Source organism: Nerophis ophidion, linkage group LG24 (genome assembly GCF_033978795.1).
Source record: "Nerophis ophidion isolate RoL-2023_Sa linkage group LG24, RoL_Noph_v1.0, whole genome shotgun sequence".
Classification (NCBI taxonomy): Eukaryota; Metazoa; Chordata; class Actinopteri; order Syngnathiformes; family Syngnathidae; genus Nerophis; species Nerophis ophidion.
In genome coordinates, this window is record NC_084634.1 from 8107491 (window position 1) to 8115584 (window position 8094).

The following is an 8094-nucleotide window of genomic DNA, read 5'->3' on the forward strand; positions in this document are numbered from 1 at the left end:
AATAAGTTTTTCAACGTTTATCAATTACTTAGTAAATGACCAAGTCGAGGTGATCTACCTGCACTGGCTTCCTGTGCACTTAAGATGTGACTTTAAGGTTTTACTACTTACGTATAAAATACTACACGGTCTAGCTCCATCCTATCTTGCCGATTGTATTGTACCATATGTCCCGGCAAGAAATCTGCGTTCAAAGGACTCCGGCTTATTAGTGATTCCCAAAGCCCAAAAAAAGTCAGCGGGCTGTAGAGCGTTTTCCGTTCGGGCTCCAGTACTCTGGAATGCCCTCCCGGTAACAGTTCGAGATGCCACCTCAGTAGAAGCATTTAAGTCTCACCTTAAAACTCATTTGTATACTCTAGCCTTTAAATAAACTCCCTTTTTAGACCAGTTGATCTGCCGTTTCTTTTCTTTTTCTTCTATGTCCCACTCTCCCTTGTGGAGGGGGTCCGGTCCGATCCGGTGGCCATGTACTGCTTGCCTGTGTATCGGCTGGGGACATCTCTGCGCTGCTGATCCGCCTCCGCTTGGGATGGTTTCCTGCTGGCTCCGCTATGAACGGGACTCTCGCTGCTGTGTTGGATCCGCTTTGGACTGGACTCTCGCGACTGTGTTGGATCCATTATGGATTGAACTTTCACAGTATCATGTTAGACCCGCTCGACATCCATTGCTTTCCTCCTCTCCAAGGTTCTCATAGTCATCATTGTCACCGACGTCCCACTGGGTGTGAGTTTTCTTTGCCCTTATGTGGGCCTACCGAGGATGTCGTAGTGGTTTGTGCAGCCCTTTGAGACACTAGTGATTTAGGGCTATATAAGTAAACATTGATTGATTGATTGATTGATTGATATATACACACACACACATATCATTTATACACACACAAATCATTTATACACATATATATATATATATATATATATATAAATATATATATATATATTAGGGGTCGGCAAATTAATGCGTTAATTACGAGTTAACTCATCAATCTATTAACGCCGACAATTATTTTATCGCGCATTTGCGTATGTTGTTTACATGCTTTTATTTTGTTAACACCTTTTCTTAACAATATGGCGTCGCTCGGATGGGCTTCGGGGTCGAGGGGCTCTTGGTAAAGATGGAACATTTGGCAAAAATACCGGACAATTGTGCAAATTTCGTGGCTGGCTTACAGCGTGGTCACTCCGGGATCACTTACGACCGCCAGACTATTCTGAATGTGGATCGATCGGGCCGTTTTGGACTGAATGACGCGTGCTTGCTAGACCGGCTAGCTAGCATGGGAATACTTTGCCGGCTACATCCAGCGGCCTGTGAAGCAGCGGAGTGTTGGCTGAGTTCCTAACGTTTGCTTTCAGAGCGTGCATATCACAACATACAAGATGCCGTCATGGCGACACAACCTATACCGGGCTACCGCGCATGCTCCTCACTCCTGTTGCATGCTGGGTAGGATAGTTCTTTTTTCCCCTAGCTCATAACATCACAATATAGTACCATGTGTATACGTTCAGTTTATCAAAGCACCAAGCAAACAATGGGAAAATTCCCATCATATCAATTCCTAGATATGGTCATAATTATTTTAAGTGCACTACGCAGAATAAACACAACATTATTAATATTGCTACTACGGATAATTTGATCAAAAATTCCCTAAAACAGACCACTACCTATAATATAGTTTTTTTAAACATAAGATCCCTGATAAAAAAAATGTTTCTGCTGTTACCTCAGAAATTGCCTGTTCAGATGTTATGATTGTGGCTCAGAGATTTGTATGTAGATTATATTTATTTTCCATAACAAACAGGATAACTTAAATACCCTGGCAGTGGTAGTAATAAGCTTAAATGTTTGTATTTACATTTTTGAGTTGATTTTCATAAAATATGCTATTTAACTGCTACTGTTTAACAAGGACTGATTTAAATTGTGTTTGCACAACAAATGTTTTGGCGCTTTTGTTCATGCGGGAGAATATTCCAATAAAGGTGCACTACACACTACTTTTGAATTCATTATTGGGCTTTGCGTATACAATGCAGTTAATCGCGATTAATCAGAGAAATAGTGCGATTAACTTCGATTAAAATTTGTAATCGTTACCCAGCCCTAATATATATATATATATATATATATATATATATATATACATACATACATTTATATATACAGTATATAATTTATATTTATTTATTTTGCCATTTTTGTTCACATATTGAAGGTGTTTTAATGAATATACATGCATGTTTAACATATAAATTCCTATCTTTCATGAAGACAAGAATATAAGTTGGTGTTTTACCTGATTCTGATGACTTGCATTGATTGGAATCAGACGTCCACGTTTTCAAATGGAGGAGAAAAAAAGTTCCTCTTTTCTGTCTAATACCACATAAAAGTCGTTGGTTTTTGGCATCTTATCTGCCCAGCTTCCATATTTGTTTTTATACACTTTACAAGAAATACTAGCGGCAAACTCCGTAGCTTGCTAGCTTGTTTGCGCTGGCTTTTGGAATCTCTTATTTTGTTAGCGCAGGCGCGATGGAGCGGCACTTTTATTGTGAAGACAGGAACTGTGCGATCAGTCTTTAGGCTTTTGACGGGAAGTACGGTTGAAATAAAAAGTGTCTTTTTTCCTTTACACTTTTGATTGATTGATTGAAACGTTTATTATTAGATGGCACAGTACAGTACATATTCCGTACAATTGACCACTAAATGGTAACACCCCAATAAGTTTTTCAACATGTTTAAATCGGGTCATGTGACCGCCTGGCTCTGTTTGATTGGTCCAACGTCACCAGTGACTGCATGTGATTGGTGAAACGCAGGCATGCGTAGATTCTACTTTGAAGCTCTGTCATTAACCAAAACAAACATTAACAGATCGATAAAAAAAAGTTGCGAGTAGCGAGCTGAATGTAGATAAATGTAACGGAGTAAAAGTAGTGTTTCTTCTCTATAAATATACTCAAGTAAAAGTAAAAGTATGTTGCATAAAAACTACTCGTAAAAGTACAATTTATCCCAAAAGTTACTCAAGTAAATGTAACGGAGTAAATGTAGTGTTTCTTCTCTATAAATATACTCAAGTAAAAGTAAAAGTATGTTGCATAAAAACTACTCGTAAAAGTACAATTTATCCCAAAAGTTACTCAAGTAAATGTAACGGAGTAAATGTAGCGCGTTATTACCCACCTCTGGTTGTATGTATGTCACGTTCGAAATAGTGAAGTGAATTATATTTATATAGCGCTTTTTCTCAAGTTACTCAAAGCGCTTTACACAGTGAAACCCAATATCTAAGTTACATTCAAACCAGTGTGGGTGGCACTGGGAGCAGGTGGGTAAAGTGTCTTGCCCAAGGACACAACGGCAGTGACTAGGTTGGCAGAAGCGGGAATCGAACGTGCAACCCTCAAGTTGCTGGCACAGCCACTCTACCAACCGTGCTAAACCGCCCCAATAATAAACTAAGAAAAGAAAAGAAAGAAGAAAGAAAGAAGGTGGGGGCCTCAAAATAACATCTGAGGACCCCTGATCAGAATTCAGAAAACGTTAACCAAAGACATGCACCTGGGGATAGGTTGATTGGCAACACTAAATTGGCCCTAGTGTGTGAATGTGAGTGTGAATGTTGTCTATCTGTGTTGGCCCTGCGATGAGGTAGCGACTTGTCCAGGGTGTACCCTGCCTTCCGCCCGATTGTAGCTGAGATAGGTGCCAGCGCCCCCCTGCGACCCCAAAAGGGAATAAGCAGTAGAAAAAAAAAATGGACGGATGGACGTCGCGTAACCAATCCATCAAGTGCAATATCACACTCCCGTTTAAGCACTTCCTTTTCACCTTGTAAAATAAAAGCGGCCAGAAATGTAAATATTGGCTCTAGCAACTCCGAAGTCACTCCTCGATAAAGTTTTACCTCGGGGCGCAAACAATCGATTGTGTAACAACAATTCCCGCGTGGGTGCAACCATTTCGTTCATCAAACGCACGCCAGTCCTGCCACTCAACGAACGCCGTAACCGGAAGTACCGCCATGTTCCGCCTACGCCAGCTTACAAGTGATTGAGTCCTTAAAGCGACGTGTGTAGTGGGGCTTCGCAGAACATTCGAGAGGTAAGCTGACGCGCCCGCTGCACTTTGCCCCTGAAACACACTCCACGGTGTCGTAGTTTGACTGGTTTAAAAAAAAAAAAAAAAACAACAACACACATCGAGACACAAATAATGTGTCGGGCATTTTTATTTTTTATTTTGGATCAGCACATTCGGCAGCGCCCTGGCTAATAACGACGTCACGGCGATTGGCTTGTAGCGATTATAGTCGGGGCCTTGACCATTTCCTGGAAAATATTCGCTAATTTCATTTTCTGGCTGTCTTAAATTGTGGATCGTTATATTTTTTTTAATGTCGTCACCAGTAATATGTTCAGCTCCTCGTTGAAATGTGCATACATTGATCTTGTCCTGAATCGGAATGGCGCTACTACATGTGCGACTTGCATAAGCTAACGGTAACCCGCGCAGCTTTTAAAGGCGTTGTATTTGACACATGTTGTTGCTTTATTTTGATTAAAAAAATATATAATTTTAACAGTAGCGCTTTTCCCATTTGCCTGTGTGAATTACTTAAAAAAAAAAAAAAAAAAAAAATCCGCCTCTTCCTTCAAAGGTCTCCACACCCAAGAGGACGTGCCGGATACGCCATTTAACCTTTGACTGATTCGTGGAGTGGACGCTTTAGGGGAGCTGGAGCATCGTCCTCCTGTTTAAAAAACAAAAAATCCTACCAAGAAGTCCTGCTGCAATCGATACAAGACCAGCGGCAGTCATCGACCAGCGTTCATTGCGGCTCTTGGACGATCAGCGTTGTTTATGTCTTTGTTTTGCGAAAACGGTAAGTCACACACACACACACACACTGTTGTTTTTCCTGTTTTATTTCCCACAAATGGATTTACACAACGTGGTTCAATATGGACGCGGCAGATATTTGTTTAGCGAGCTATCAAAATGGCGCCTCCCGAGCACTCGTGTGACTTGATGACGCAGTCTGCGCCAAGCTGCTAGGCTAGGCTAAGCTAACTAGCCTCCCTTAGACGTGACCCGAATTTAACCGGGCGCTTTTTCGATAGACAAATGGTGTTTGGGAATGGAATAAGGTTTGGAAAGGCTTGGGGGTGTTTAATTCGACAGTCGCTAGGCCGGTTGGAGGTGACCCCTCAACCACGGGCTTGCGTGATATAAAGCGGCCGATGCCCCCCACCCCCAATGCGGCCATCCTAGCGCAATGAGCGTGGTATTTTTTTTTTTTTTTTGGGGCCTTTCAAAAAAATGTAGCTGGTATTTGTTCTTTTCTTCTGGCCTAATCTGTCTGCTTGTCCTCTGTTGGCTCCTGGGTGAGTGTTTTTGTTGTCAGCTGTTTTTTTTTTGTTTTTTGTGAGTGAACACAAGCTTTAGTGACACTGACAGTGATGTGCCACTGAAGCATTATACACATTCCTTCCTTAAAGGCCTACTGAAACCCACTATTAGTGAAGTGAAGTGAATTATATTTATATAGCGCTTTTTCCTCAAGTGACTCAAAGCGCTTTACATAATGAAACCCAATATCTAAGTTACATTTAAACCAGTGTGGGTGGCACTGGGAGCAGGTGGGTAAAGTGTCTTGCCCAAGGACACAACGGCAGTGACTAGGATGGCTGAAGCGGGAATCGAACCTGCAACCCTCGAGTTGCTGGCACGGCCACTCTACCAACCGAGCTATACCCACCACGCAGTCTGATAGTTTATATATCACACTGGATGTGAGTTTTCCTTGCCCTTATGTGGGTTCTTCCGAGGATGTCGTAGTGGTTTGTACAGTCCTTTTGAGACATTTGTGATTCATCCATCCATCCATTATCTTCTGCTTATCCGAGGTCGGGTCGCGGGGTCAGCAGCCTAAGCAGGGAAGCCCAGACTTCCCTCTCTCCAGCCACTTCGTCTAGCTCTTCCCGGGGGATCCCGAGGCGTTCCCAGGCCAGCCGGGAGACACAGTCTTCCCAACGTGTCCTGGGTCTTCCCCGTGGCCTCCTACCAGCTGGACGTGCCCTAAACACCTCGGGTGGCATCCTGACCAGATGCCCGAACCACCTCATCTGGCTCCTCTCGATGTGGAGGAGCCACACATTTGTGATTTAGGGCTATATAAATAAACATTGATTGATGAAATATTGCGATGAGGTGGCGACTTGTCCAGGGTGTACCCCGCCTTCCGCCCGATTGTAGCTGAGATAGGCGCCAGCGCCCCCCGCGACCCCGTAAGGGACAAGCGGTAGAAAATGGATGGATGATGAAATATTAACATTGCAACACATGCCAATACGGCTTTTTTTAGTTTACTAAATTACAATTTTAAATTTCCCGGGAGTTTCGTCTTGGAAACGTCGTGTAATGATGACGTATACACATGACGTCACAGGGTTTTAGGAAGTGTGAGCGCTACGCACACACTCAGCTAAAAGTCGTCTGCTTAAACGGCATAATTACACAGTATTTTGGACATCTGTGTTGCTGAATCTTTTGCAATTTTTTCAATTAATATTGGAGAAGTCACAGTAGAAAGATGGAGTTGGGAAGCTTTAGCCTTTAGACACACGGTGATTACTTGTTTAAAATTCCCGGAGCTGAACATTTACTATGGATCAGAGCAGACGTGAATCCAGACCAAATGTCAACCAGCAGGTTTCGGTGAGAAAATTGTGGTTAAAAAGTCGCTTCTTACCGGATATCAGCAGAGCTTCCGTCCTGCTGCAGCTTCGTGACTTCCCTCAGAGACACTGCGCGTCAACGCCCGGCCTTGGACACACTTCTCCATCTATCAGGTAATATTAAACTCACTAAAACACTAGCAACACAATAGAAATATAAGGGATTTCCCAGAATTATCCAGGTAAATTTGTTTAAAAACATCGGAATTCTTCCCAATGCAATGGCGTTTTTTTAACTCTTTTTTTTTCAGTATCCTCAAACACGAATCAATGGGGAAATTGTCGTTTTCTCGGTCCGAATAGCACTGTTTGTTGGAGGCTCCCTTTAAAATCAATGTAAATATGTGAGGAGTCATCAACATGTGACGTCATCGTCTGCGACTTCCGGTAGAGGCAGGGCTTTTCTCTTAGCACCGACAGTTGCAAACTTTATCGTGGATGTTCTCTACTAAATCCTTTCAGCAAAAATATGGCAATATCGCAAAATTATCAAGTATGTCACATAGAATGGACCTGCTATCCCCGTTTGAATAAGAACATCTCATTTCAGTAGGCCTTTATTTTGTGATACGGCCATATTTTTGCTGAAAGGATTTAGTACAGAACATCGATACAGTTGGTAACTTTTGGACGCTAATAGAAAAGCCCTGCCTTTACCGGAAGTATGTGCGTGTGATGTCACGAGTTGCAGGGCTCCACTCATATTCACATTGTTTTTAATGGGAGCTACCGGCAGTAAGAGGTATTCAATCCGAGAAAATTACAATTTCCCCATTAATTTGAGCGAGGATGAAATATTCATGTCTGAGGATATTGATAGCGAAGGACTAGGAAGAAATAAAAAATGTGATTGCATTGGGACGGAATAAGATGTTTTTAGATACATTTACTAAAATAATTCTGGGAGGGCTGCGGTGACCGCCAGTGTCTCTGATGGAAGCCATATGGAGGAGCCCAGAAAGTCACAGCTCCCTTTTTGACAGCTGCTGCAGGAGGACGCAAACTACGCTCAATATCACAATTTTCTCATCCAGAAACTTGCTGGTTGACGTGGTAGAGAAACGTTCGCTTGACCGCTCTGTTCCATATTAAAGCTTCACAACAAACAAAGAAACACCGGCTGTGTTTTGGTTGCTAAAGACAGCTGCAATCCACCGCTTTGCACCAACAGCATTCTTCTTTATAGTCTCCATTATTAATCGAACAAATTGCAAAAGATTCAGCAACACAGATGTCCAAATTACTGTTTAATTATGCGATGAAAAAAGAGGACTTTTAGCCGTGTGTGTTGCTGGGCTAATATGTCCGCTACAACCCGAGACGTCAC

At 42.4% G+C, this 8094-nt stretch overlaps 1 protein-coding gene across 1 annotated transcript in view; it reads left to right on the forward strand.

Annotated features, from left to right (window-relative positions):
• Positions 1-3980: 3980 nt before the first annotated feature.
• The window catches only part of eif5 (eukaryotic translation initiation factor 5), a 20305-nt gene continuing 16191 nt past the window's right edge, over positions 3981-8094 (forward strand). Inside the window, exons 1-2 of the mRNA XM_061886422.1 lie at positions 3981-4131; positions 4688-4912. The gene's annotated coding sequence lies outside the window, so the exon portion shown is untranslated. The remainder of the gene's footprint in view (positions 4132-4687; positions 4913-8094) is intronic.